This window comes from Zingiber officinale, chromosome 7B (assembly GCF_018446385.1).
Source record: "Zingiber officinale cultivar Zhangliang chromosome 7B, Zo_v1.1, whole genome shotgun sequence".
NCBI lineage: Eukaryota > Viridiplantae > Streptophyta > Magnoliopsida > Zingiberales > Zingiberaceae > Zingiber > Zingiber officinale.
The window spans coordinates 62,182,614-62,195,233 of record NC_055999.1 but is presented as its reverse complement, the minus strand read 5'-3'; the positions used below and the strand labels follow the sequence as shown (position 1 = coordinate 62,195,233).

The 12,620-nt window shown below is 36.4% G+C and overlaps 1 long non-coding RNA gene across 1 annotated transcript; it reads left to right on the top strand.

Annotated features, from left to right (window-relative positions):
- The first annotated feature begins 10,245 nt into the window (after positions 1-10,245).
- LOC122003774 lies at positions 10,246-11,827 on the top strand. The gene is made up of 4 exons (XR_006118093.1): positions 10,246-10,649; positions 10,724-10,775; positions 10,946-10,987; positions 11,777-11,827. It is a non-coding gene; the product is annotated as an uncharacterized LOC122003774 (long non-coding RNA).
- Positions 11,828-12,620: the final 793 nt, after the last annotated feature.

Here is a 12,620-nt window from a genome sequence, read left to right as displayed (position 1 = left end):
TCTCACCCTTTGATAAGTTAAAGAAATAAATACTAAATATATATGCTTGTTATTATATTAGGATTAAGAGCACACACTTCCATAATAATTAAGGTCTAGTTCTTTTATTAAGTCAGTATAAAAAGAACTTACCTAAAATAGTCCTACTCAATGCACTTAGAGTGTACTAGTGTAATTTATTAGTCAAGATAAACTAATACCTAATTATACTACAACTATTCCAATGGTTTGTTCCTTTCCATCTTAGTCGTGAGCAACTGTTTATAATTTATAAAGAACTGATAACATGATCTTCTGTGTATGACACCATTCACCATGTTATCTATATTATAAATTAATTGAACAACTACACTTAACAAATAAAGTGTATACATTTGACTAATGTGATTCTTTTATTTCATAAATAAATGTTTGCAAAAGCTAGACTTTTAGTATACACTTTAACAATCTATTCATTCTAATTAGTCATTTTCCTAATTATGCTTCATAGACTGAATTATTCATAGTCAATAAGTTATATGCTAAAGTAGCAAATACTGATTAGAACTTTAAGTAAATAGCTAAATAGTCACTTGGGATAAAACTGAGATTAACTTATAATCTCAAGGGTCTCACATAGTAAGGAAGTAAATATCTATTCTCCTACTACCCTTATTGTCGCTATAACATATGTGGTATGAATCACATGCTACGATATCTTTCTTTTTATTAATAAAGAGTGCATATTTTTCTCAATTTCAACATTATACAGATTTTTTATCTAGATATTCCCAATGTTTAATCCTGAATTCAACTCATGAATTCAAATATGACCTCCAGGAGGTTTAGTAAATACTGGGTGCATTTACTCCGATCATTATCAATTCATAAATGACCTCATCTTGATAAAACAATCAAGGTGGCCTCAACTTATATGCATGTCTTCATGCACAACTTCATTAGTTGTCCAATAAGTAATAGTCTTACCTCTATTTGTACTTAACAAAATAGAGTGATTGGACCAATCTTAACTTGCCAACATACTTACCGAGACTTTATCCAAATGTAACAAAGATATTTACACTAAATAGATCATGATATTTCATATATCAAATTGTCTTTATAATGTGTTACATTATACAAAGTTTCAAAGAATTCACATGCCCTTGAAATGACTTTTTAGTAAATGACTTAGTAAAATAATCTGCAAGCATAAGACATGTAGGGATATATTCAAGAATTATCTTCTTTTTTTAATAATCTCCTTTATAAAATTATACTTAATTTTTATATATTTGTCTTTGATGTGATATTTGGGATCATTAAATAAAACTATAGTAGCTTGATTGTCACAATACACTGTAACAGAACTTCCACTATCCTCAATAATTTTCAGATGTTTTAGGTGTTATAGTGTATACTGAAAGCCTAAACTTTTGTAAATATTTATTTTGAATAAAGAATCACATTTGGTCAAATTATCTACATTTGTTTGTAGTTCAATTAATTTATATTGTAGATAACATAGTATGTGGTGTCACATACAGAAGATGATGTTATCAGTACCTTATAAATTATAAACAGCAGCTCACGACCAAAATGGAAAGGAACAAACCATTGGAAGGTCGTAGTGTAATTAGGTATTAGTTTATCTTAACTATATAATTACACTAGTACACTTAGAGTGTATTGAGTAGGACCATTTGAGGTTGTTTCTTTTATACTGATTTTAAAAGAAACAAATACCTTAGTTATTATGGAAGTGTGTGCTCTTAATCCTAATATAATAACAAGCACATATATTTGATATTTATTTCTTTAATTTATCAATGGGTGAGATTTAGTTCGATAAATCAATAAGCCCGATAAGTTGAGAAATGATATCACTTATAGTGTGTGTTGTTGATTATAGAAGGAAACTGTGTCCTAGTAATCTAGGTTGATAATGTCCCCAAGATGAGCTAATAAGGATTGTCATGTTAAACCCTGCAGGTGGACTTAGTCCGACATGACGATAAGGTTGAGTGGTACTATTCTTGGACTAAGATATTAATTAAATGAGTTGTCAGTAACTCACTTAATTAGTGGACATTTGACATCTTAAACATAGGGAGACTAACACACTCATAATAAGAAGGAGCCCAAAAATGTAATTTAGGATTGATGCGGTAGTTCGATAATAGTTCTCTAGTGGAATGAATTATTATTGATAAAATTAAGTTGTGTGTTCGGGGCGAACATGGGATGCTTAATTTTATCGGGAGACCAAAACCAATTCCTCCTCTCGGTCCCTATTGTAGCCTCTTATTTATAGAGTACTATACCCACCTATACCCACCTTCATACCCATGATGTAGGGGCCGGCCAAGCTAGCTTGTGGTTCAAGCTAGGGCCGACCAAGCCTTGGTTCATGGGTGGCCGGCCCTAGCTTGAACCCAAGCTTAGGTGGCCGGCCCCCATTAAATTAAAAGGAATTTTAATTTTAAATATTTCTTATGTGAAAGATATAATTTATTGGAGAGATTAAAAATTAAAATATCTTTAATAAAAGGATCTACAAAAGATTAAAGAAAGAGATTAGATCTCTTTCCTTATTTGTAGATTGGAAAGATATTTTATTTTTCTTCTTTATAAATTATTCACATGTAGAATAATTAAAATTATAGAAATTTCTTTTTATCAACCATGAAGGGATTTTAAAAGGAAATTTTATTTTTTAAAATTTCCGAAGACAAATAAGGAATTTTAATTGTTGATTGAAATTGCTTTGTTTGGTCTTGTTGATGTGGTCGGCCAAGACATGGAGTTTTAAGAAATTTTGTTTAATTTTTATTAATTAATTCATGTCAAGGAAAGTTAAGGAAATCTTATTGTAATTAAATTTCCTTATTTACCAAAGCTAAGGAATATAAAAGAAGGGGTTGGGGTGCCTTCATGAGACACAACCTCTATTATTCTCTCCCTATTTTCCTTGGTGTTGTGGCCGGCCATCCTCTCTCCATCTCTTCCTCTTTGTGGTGGCCAAAACCCTCTCTTGCTTGGAGCTCTTGTGGTGGCCGGATACTACTTGGAGAAGAAGAAGAAGAAGGAGAGAAAGCTTTCATCCCTTGGAGTTTGGTTGGTGTTTTTCTTCATCCTTGGTGAAGCTTTTGATTTGGCCGAACCTAGCAAGGAGGAGAAGAAGGTGTTTTGGTGGTCCTCATCTTGGAAGATCATTGCCCACACAACGTTCGAGATTAGAAGAGGAATACGGTAGAAGATCAAGAGGTCTTTCTAGAAGGTATAACTAGTATTTTTCTTTCCGCATCATACTAGTTATTTTTGGAAATAATACCAAATACAAGAGGCATACGATTTTAGTGTTTCGAATTTGTTTTCAATGTAATGTTCTTTTGTTTTTCTTTTCCTTGTGATTTGATTGTTCTTTTCGGTTGACCTAAAGTTATTTTAGGAAATTAAATATTAGTTTTCCTTAAAAGGTTTTGTCTAGTCGGTGGTGGTTGCTCCTATATCCAAGAAGGCCATGTGCCTCGCCACGTCAGTACTGGAAACCAATTTTGGAAATTAATATTTAATGGAATTAATAACCTAGGTGATTTGGATCGAACGTGTTAAGTTCCGCAGGAGATCCAAGTCAAAACCTAAAAGAACAAATAGATTAAATTTGGATTAAACGTGTTAAGTTCCACAGGCAATCCAAGTTTAATTTAAAAGAACACAAGGTAGCTAGGAAAAGGTTCAGACCTTTGTACAAAATTTTTGTACAGTGGAACCATTAGGTTTTCCTAGTAGCAACCAACAATTGGTATCAGAGCTAGGGTTTTGCCTCTGTGTATTTGGTATTAGTTTAATTATGCACATGTCATACATAATTTAGGCAGGTTAATAGTAGGATGTGCTAACTTTGTGGTTGCAGGATCCAACTATTATGACTTATAGTTTTTATGTGTGTGATTGGACCCTTGGACATGTCAAGGGCATTTATATGTGTGTGCATGATTGTATTATAAAATACAACAGGAGCTGTATCTAGTTTTTATTAGGATTTTATGTTCGATCTAGTTTACATGTACATTCCTTCGAGGAATATAGAATCGGAAAATGTAAAATTTTATTTATGTCGCGGATCGAATCTTGCAAGGCGTGGAACCTTTTTTAGAGGACCAGAGGCGCAGCGGAACAAGGAGCAAGATGGATGTGACAGCAAGTCCCGGTGACGGTGGCCAAATAAGGCAGCAGCTTGGGATGACAACACACGGAGGACAACCATAGATAAAAGCCATAATAGTTGAAAAATTAGATTTTCTATTTATTGCTTTTATATTGTGCTGTGTGTGTATGTTAGTATACATGTTTAGTAGGCTAGCATAGTTAAAATTCCTCATTTATAAATAACTAAGCGGGAGAGGAATTTTAAATAAATTCCACGGTCTCCATTACTGGTTTGTAAGTGATGCAAACAAGCTTGCGCGTTGGCTCTGAGTGCCTTCCTCCATATCAGATGAGCTTGTTTGTGGATCACTAGAACAAACTTCTATTTGGGATGACTATAGGAAGTTAATTAAGAGCGTGTGATCTTCCCCATCGGAAGGGGCACAATCTTATTAATGGACTTAGTGTCAAGTAATTGTATACACTTAGGCACAACTAATAGTATCCTCCCCATTAGAGTCACTGCTATTATTTGTGTGACCAAAGGATACCAACTATTAATTTTATTTGTCAAAAAGTTAGGTTGACAAGATAATAAAATTAATGGGTTAAAACCCTCCTTTTACAAATGTTGAATTTGTATACATCCACACTATCGTGACATACAAAATTCACGGTGTTTTGAGGTGTTGGTTAATTTAAAATAGTATTGTTTGAGGAATCAATATTATTCTAAATTTAGAGTTCTGACCAAAAGTTATTTGTGATTCTTAGGATGACTTTCAGCCCACTGTCCATCATACTACAACTGAATAGACTTACTGGTCCTAACTACATAGACTGGAAAAGGAACCTAGACATTGTTCTTACTGCTGAAAGCTATAAGTTTGTACTGACTGAGTCTTGTCCTGATGCACCCACTGGTGAATCTACCCAAGAGGAGATTGAATATCATAAGAAATGGGTAAAGGCAGATGAGATGGCGCGGTGTTACATTTTGGTTTCAATGTCAAATGTATTGCAACATCAGCGTCAAGATTTACCAACAGCTTATGACATTATGAACAATCTCAAGGAACTCTTTGGTCATCAGGATCGGGCTTCTAGACAAGAAGTCATGAGAAAGATAATGACAGCCACCATGCAAGAGGGTACTCCTGTGAGGGATCATATCCTAAAGATGATGGCTTATCTGAACGAAATACAGATCCTTGGAGGAGAAATTGATGGGGAAACCCAGATCGATATGATCCTCCAAATACTACCTAGAAGTTTTGAGCAATTTCGCCTGAATTACAATATGAACAAAAGGGTATATTCATTGGCGGAACTACTAACAAAACTTCAGGCAGCAGAAGGATTGTTTCGTCACAATTCTCACATTCACTATGCTGAAAATGGTTCTACTTCTAAACCGAAAGGAAAGAAGAAGAAGAAACAAGTTGGTTCAGCAAAGAAAGTGAATAAATCTCAGAGTACAGGACCTAAAGCTGGAATGAAGAAGCCGAAGGGCAAGTGCTTTATCTGCAAGCAGTCAGGGAATTGGAAGGCGGACTGTCCTCGTAGGAATCAGAACAACAAAGGTATATCTCATGCTCTAGTTGTTGAAATATGTTTAGCGGTGTTATCTACCAGCACCTGGTGTGTAGATACAGGAGCCACTGATCATGTCTACAATTCCTTGCAGGGGTTCCAGGAAACCCGACGACTAACTGAAGGAGAGATTACCGTTTACATGGGCAATGCTACTAAGGTGGCGGTTGTTGCAGTGGGAGACGTCTACTTATCTTTTAATAGAAATAGAAATTTGGTTTTAAGAAATTGTCTTTATATACCCAGTTTTAAAAAGAATTTAATTTCAGTTTCTAAACTGTTTTTAGATGGATATTCAGTTTCTTTTAGTAACGATGTAGTTATTAAGAGAAATAAAGAGATTATCTGTTCTGGTGCATTAGTTGGCAATTTGTATACTTTAAATCCAATTTCTCCCACGAACCAAAATATGGAAATTTATAACTCATCTTCTAACTCTAATAAGAGAAAAGAACCTTCGGAAATGAACCAAGCATATCTTTGGCATCTAAGGCTTGGTCATATTAACTTAAGTAGGATTCAAAGGCTTATAGCCGATGGACTTTTGGGTTCATTAGAGTTGGAAAATTTTCCAACTTGTGAATCTTGCTTGGAAGGTAAAATGACCAAGAGGCCTTTTAAGGCCAAGGGGTATAGAGCCAAAGAAGTGTTAGAATTGGTTCATTCTGATTTGTGTGGTCCTATGTCTGTCCAAGCAAGAGGAGGTTTTGAATATTTTGTATCTTTTATAGATGATTATTCAAGATATGGATACATTTACCTAATGCGCCGCAAGTCCGAGTGCTTTGATAAGTTCAAAGAATACAAGGCTGATGTGGAGAAACGACTAGGTAAAAGTATCAAGACACTACGGTCTGATCGTGGTGGCGAATACCTCTTAGGAGAGTTTAGGAATTACTTATCAGAGGCAGGGATTCAATCCCAACTGTCCGCACCTGGTACACCCCAACAGAATGGTGTGGCAGAACGAAGGAATAGGACACTTATGGAAATGGTTAGATCGATGATGAGTTATTCAGAATTACCAAATTCTTTTTGGGGATACGCTCTGGAAACAGCAGTGTACATTTTGAACTTAGTACCTTCTAAATCAGTTTCTACTATTCCCACAGAATTGTGGAATGGGCGAAAGCCCAGTCTAAGACATATTCAGATTTGGGGTAGTCCAGCACATGTGCTGAAACCAGATGCTGATAAGTTAGAATCTCGTACAGAAGTTCGCGTGTTTGTGGGGTATCCCAGAGGAACGAAAGGTGGTTTATTTTATAGTCCTAAAGATCAGAAGGTCATTGTTAGCACCAATGCCCAGTTTTTAGAAGAAGACTATATAATGGATCACAAGTCCAGTAGCAAAGTTGTTTTAGAAGAACTTAGAGAGGACACGTCTACCTTAGTACCAACAGTACAAGATGAAGTACCACAAGAGACTGCAACACGTGTCACACATGATACACAACCACAGACTGTGCCTCGTCGTAGTGGGAGGGTTGTTAGGCAGCCTGATAGATTCATATTTTTGGGAGAGTCTTCGGACTTGATCCCGGGTAAACATGAACCTGATCCCCGAACATATAACGAAGCACTCCAAGATATAGATGCAAATCTTGGCAAAAGACAATGAATTCTGAAATAGAGTCTATGTACTCTAATAATGTCTGGGAGCTCGTAGAACCACCTGATGGTGTAAAAGCCGTTGGATGCAAGTGGATCTACAAAAGGAAAAGTGGGACAGACGGGAAGGTAGAAACCTTCAAAGCTAGGCTTGTTGAGAAAGGGTACACTCAGAAAGAGGGAATCGATTATGAGGAGACCTTTTCACCAGTAGTCATGCTTAAGTCTATCCGGATACTCTTATCCATTGCTGCTCATATGGATTATGAGATTTGGCAAATGGATGTCAAGATAGCTTTCCTTAATGGAAGTCTTGAAGAGAACATCCATATGAAGCAACCCGAAGGGTTCATTGAAAAAGGCAAAGAGCATCTAGTGTGCAAGCTTAATCGGTCCATTTATGGACTGAAGCAAGCTTCAAGGTCTTGGAACATCCGGTTTAATGAAGTAATCCAGTCATATGGATTTATTCAGTGTCCGGATGAGTCTTGTGTATACAAGAAGTGTAACGGAAACGTGGTGGTATTTCTTGTACTATACGTAGATGATATTTTGTTAATTGGCAACAATGTCAAGGTATTATCGGACGTAATGGTATGGTTGTCCAAACAATTTGATATGAAGGACTTAGGAGATTGTGCACACATTCTTGGGATCAAAGTTATTAGGGATCGCAAGAAAAGAATGTTGTGTTTGTCTCAAGCTTCATATATAGATACAATCCTTGCTCGTTTTAGCATGCAGGATTCCAAGAAAGCACTACAAGAAATTTTGGATTTAACCACACTTAATAGACAACAGTTTTTCAAGAAATTGTTGTCTTTTTTCCATTTAACAACAGTTTTATTGAAAACTGTTGTTGTTCACCATAATATTTTTTAAATAACAATAGTTTTTCAAAAAACTGTTGTCTAATGTATGTCAAAGACAACGGTTTTAAAAAACTATTGTCTTTTAGTGTTGCTTATATGATAATATACAGCAGTTTTATTAAACTGTTGTCTATTGAATGTTGTTGAATCTTAAAAACATAACAGTTTTATTAAACTGTTGTCTATTGAATGTTGTTGAATCTTGAAAACACAATAGTTTTTTTAACTTCATGAAAAAAAACCTAAAACCCACTTCTCCGTAACTCTTCAACGAATAAAAACCTATCTCCGACTCCTTCGCGACTCCTCCGCGAAAGACGCTCCTCGTCGCTCTCGCTGGGAACCATTAGGCAATGGGCTATGGGAGGAAGGGCCTAACTTAAATCATTAGTTGAAGGCGACGGGATTTATAGAGTCAAATGCGGTGGGGAGGCGAGCTTTCGCTCTCCGATGGCTGGGAGAATGGCGCAGGGAAGGCAGAAGGGGCCGTCGCGATTTGGGTTGTTTTGGTTTGCATCTGGACTTGCGATCCGAATCTGAGCTTCGCTTTTGGCGCTACCGATCCCAATGACGGTGAGTGAGCTGATAGTCTCGTTGAGGGTTTGATGTAAAATACCGGAAATGGGCATACCACCATAAGGGAAATTTTACGGAATTTTTGAAATTTTTTTGGAAATTTTTCGGAGCTCGTACGGACGAGTTAACAGGGATAAAAATGAGGCCCGGAAAAACCTGTTTAGGCTATCTCATTTAAGCGAGGAAAAGATAGATTTATTTATTTATTTATTTTCTTTTTCTATTTTCTTTTCCTTATTTTTCTTTTTCCCCCGCTGTTTCCTTCCCTCGACGCCGAACCCGTGCCCTACTTCTTCCTCCCCCGCGCGCCCGACTGTGCCCTAACCGCCTTTCCCAACCGGCGATGCAAACCGCCGTTTCCTCTCGCGGATAAACCCTCGGCCAAGCTCGCTTTCCTCTTCTTCTCCTCTGCCGACGCTGACCCCCTTTCCCTGTGCCCTAGCCGCCAGCCACCGAGACCTTCTTCTTCCTCTTTCCCCAAGCGCCGGCGACGAATCTGCCACCGCCGATCCACTGTCACCCTTGTGTGCCGACGCCGCCGCCGACTTTTGATCCGAGCAGCATCGCCACACCCTTGCCCCAGTGCCGAGCCGTCCAATGCCGTGCCCTATTTTGGGTTCACAGTCGGCCGACTCTCCTTCTCCACGTCGAGCCCTAGTTTCCCGAGGCCGATCTCTTCCTCTTTGCCGAGGTTTTTGTTGCTGCTTTCCACTGCGGACTCACAACCGATCACCGCCGATTTCCACACTGCAGTTGATCGCTACTGTTTCCTTCATCCGGTCCAGCCCTAGTTCTTCATTGGTGCCCTAGATCTAATCTGCCCATCTCCGGCTACTCAGGTCAGTGACTCCACCTGGGTTTTATTTACAGCAACCTCATGGGCTGTAAGGCTACGAATGAATGTTCGGATGTGGTATTGATGTGAGTTTGATTTGTCTACTTAGTTTCAGTGATATCGCCATCTATTCGGAGCATCAGTTGTTATCACCGGCCATAATTTCCATCAAACTCACAACAATGTGAGTGTAGACAAGATTTTCATTCGAGAAGAAACTTCTTAATATCAACTATCTTTATATTCTTTGTGATGCAATATCATTTACCACTTGTATCTGCTCAAAATAAGTTTCTTATTCATAATTATGGTTTTACCTTCAATACTGTCAAACCTACATGTCCATGAATACTTTCTACTCTATCATACTCCACTCTCTGATAAAGGGGCCTTTTTACTGCAGGGACCTGTCTTACAATTCTCTTAATGTTGTTAGGCTTTTTTCTTGTAGTGTCTTCTGCTTGGTGCAGGAAATGGCAGAGGCTGTGACGAAAGATTTTGGAAGGATTGACATCTTTGTGCATTCTCTTGCCAATGGACCAGAGGTACTACCTTACACCATATAATCATGATGTTTTTTTTTTACTTTAGTTCTAAATTATGGTTTTCATAAATAGGTAACAAAGCCACTCTTGGAGACATCTAGAAGAGGGTATCTTGCTACAATTTCAGCTTCGAGTTACTCTTTTGTCTCCCTGCTTCGGCACTTTCTTCCAATAATGAATCCAGGTTTCTTTCGATTCCATGAAAACAAAACAATTGCATGTTCCATTTGTGTGTATATTTCAACTTGAGATCCTGACAAGAACATCATTATCAATCCATCATTATATCTTCTTCTTTACGCACAGAATAAAGCAATGCTAGTAGTTATAATAAAACCCAAAATAAAGTTATCAAACAATTCCTTTTCTTGTTGGCACATAGATTTTATATCTCATCTTCACTTTGTTTTGGATGTCTCCGTTAAACATGGCAAGCGGTGCTTCAATATCTTTGACATACATAGCTTCCTAAAGGGCAATCCCAGGGTATAACCTTTTCCCTTGTTTATTCCAAAGTTTATAATTTGGAATACTTGTTTAGTTCTTGCATCAACTTGCAGATACGAAGGTGGAATGAGCTCAGCAAAAGCTGCATTGGAGAGCGATACAAAAGTAAGTTCAACTCTTCTGTAATTGTTGTATGTGAAATTGATTGTCAAGTCCGGCTAGTGTTTGGAAATATTTAAACCCAAACTATATGGTAGTTCACTCATCTAAGATTATATTTGGCAAAATATAGATTCAATAATTTTGATGTTTTCCGCATTTGTTTTTGGATGTAGGTGCTGGCTTTTGAACTGCACTTGCTTGCCACAAAGCATCAGGTAATTATATAATTAGTAACCATTTGGTGATTGTTAGCATACACGATATGATGACTTTTCTTCAGTTCAATAGACATATTTTTACCTACTGCTCTGTATTCCTATGTTCCTTTCTCTGTCTATGCCATGTTTTACATTGATCTTTCAATTGGCATTTGACTTGAGATTTACCCACGCATGAAATTCTGCAGTTTGTTTATATCACTTGATTATAGAAATTTGTTGAAGAGTTGTCTCGTTTTTGTTTATTTGATCTATGAATTTGTTTGCATTTGCATTATTTTCAATTCCTGAGATGTTAAACACTTCTAGTTGCTTCCTTAAACATTGAAGAATGTTTTAAAACATTCTTCAACCTAGCTCTTGATTGTTAATTTTAGTCAATTATAGTGGTAATTGTTATATCCTTTATTTATTTTAATTAATCTCTATTTGTATATTCCATTATCTAATTAATCAATGACTTATTAATCAATGGTGCTTATTTTTGTTTATTAATCTCTATGAATTAATGTTGCTTGATCACTGGGAAAAATAATGTTTGCATGGTTTATAATAGAAGTTTTGTATGCAATGACATAAAATGAAAATTCTGCTTAATAAGAAATTTAAGAGCCACCATATTGTTTCAAGAGGTTACCATTTATGTTACATAGATAACGCTTTTTGCACTTCTATTAGATGACTAGATCAAATGGTTTTTATGGTTATGTAACATTTATGCAGTGCAATTAGAATCACGCGTACAGTTTAGTTTCTAATTTGTAATATATATCTTTATTCGAATAGGTGCCCTCAAGAGTACTGGGAAGAATGTCGACAAACTAAAAAAATGAAGAGACTTTAACAAATTAAGGAGCACTAGGAGCTGCAGTCCCTCCTCTTCACCGACATCTAAGTAGAAAATCTCGTGTTATATTGTTCTACCTTTGTTTTAATAATGTTATCATTTTGTTGGTTGATTATAAAATTTCTTCAGAATGTTATAAATATTATTTTTGAATGTTAGAAAATTGTATATTAAATTTTATTTATAAATTTAATATTTTGAATGATTTATAATATTGGAAAATTGTGTATTAATTTTTTTTTATTTTTTATCTAAAAAAGACAACGGTTTTTCACCGTTGTCGTAGATAGTTTAAAACTGTTGTTGAAGACCCTGTTGTTAAAGGTAGACGCTCAAAGACAACGGTGAAAAACTGTTGTCTTTGAAGGAAAAGACAACAGTTTTTCACCGTTGTAAAAATGTTGTCTTTGCCTTCAAAGACAACGGTTAAAAACTGTTGTCTTTGGGCACTCCTTTTAACAACACGGCCTTTAACAACAGTTCAAAATGGGCTACGACAACGGTGAAAAATTGTTGTTGTTAGGCTTTTTTCTTGTAGTGAAGGTTTCTTACCTTTTAGGCATGGAGTAGCTCTATCTAAAGAGATGTCTCCGAAGACATCGAAGGAGATAGAGGACATGAAAGCAGTTCCTTATGCTTCGGCTGTAGGAAGCTTAATGTATGTAATGCTATGTACGAGACCTGATATCTATTTTGCCGTGGGCATGGTTAGCAGATATCAGAGTAATCCTAGACAAGGACATTGGACTGCAGTAAAGCATATATTAAAGTACCTGAGAAGGA